The sequence below is a fragment of the Octopus bimaculoides genome, chromosome 2, assembly GCF_001194135.2.
Source record: "Octopus bimaculoides isolate UCB-OBI-ISO-001 chromosome 2, ASM119413v2, whole genome shotgun sequence".
Lineage (NCBI taxonomy): Eukaryota > Metazoa > Mollusca > Cephalopoda > Octopoda > Octopodidae > Octopus > Octopus bimaculoides.
Window position 1 is genome coordinate 17,312,780 of NC_068982.1, and position 658 is coordinate 17,313,437.

The 658-nt window shown below is 37.2% G+C and overlaps 1 protein-coding gene across 5 annotated transcripts in view; it reads left to right on the top strand.

Annotated features, from left to right (window-relative positions):
- Positions 1-658, top strand: part of LOC106867784 (FHF complex subunit HOOK interacting protein 2A) — a 115,964-nt gene that overhangs the window by 69,417 nt on the left and 45,889 nt on the right. The gene's annotated exons all lie outside the window — the stretch shown is intronic.

Genomic DNA, 658 nt, shown 5'->3' on the forward strand with positions numbered 1-658 from the left:
TATATATGTATATGTATATGTATATATGTACGTGTGTTTGTTTATCTGTGTTTGTCCCCACACCATCGCTTGACAACCGATGCTGGTGTGCTTACGTCCCCGTAACTTAGCGGTTCGGCAAAAAGAAACCGATAGAATAATTAGTAGGCTTACAAAGAATAAGTCCTGGGGTCGATTTTCTCGACTAAAGGTGGTGCTCCAGCATGGCCACAGTCAAATGACTGAAACAAGTAAAAGAGTAAAAGAGTATGTATGTATGTATGTATGTATGTATGTATGTATGTAGATATATATGTATGCATGTATTTATGCGTGTGTTTGAGCGTATGTATTGCTAAGTGATGCGTATGTAAATGTAATGAAGAGAGTGAGTGAGTGTGTATGCGCGTGTATACAGGTGTAAAGTGATGTATTTTGCCCTTCTCTCTTTAAGGTCCAAGCTTTAAAACGTAACCGTTCAGTAAAGATCGATAGAATAAGTGCAATATTGAAGAAAGCTTTGGGTCAATTATTTTTCGAATAAAACCCTTGAAGGTAGTGCCCCTGTATGACCGGTCATGCTGGGGCAAGGCCGATGCATATATTCATGCATTCATGCATACATATACATATGTAAATATGTGTGTGTGTGTGTACGTATATATATATATATATATAT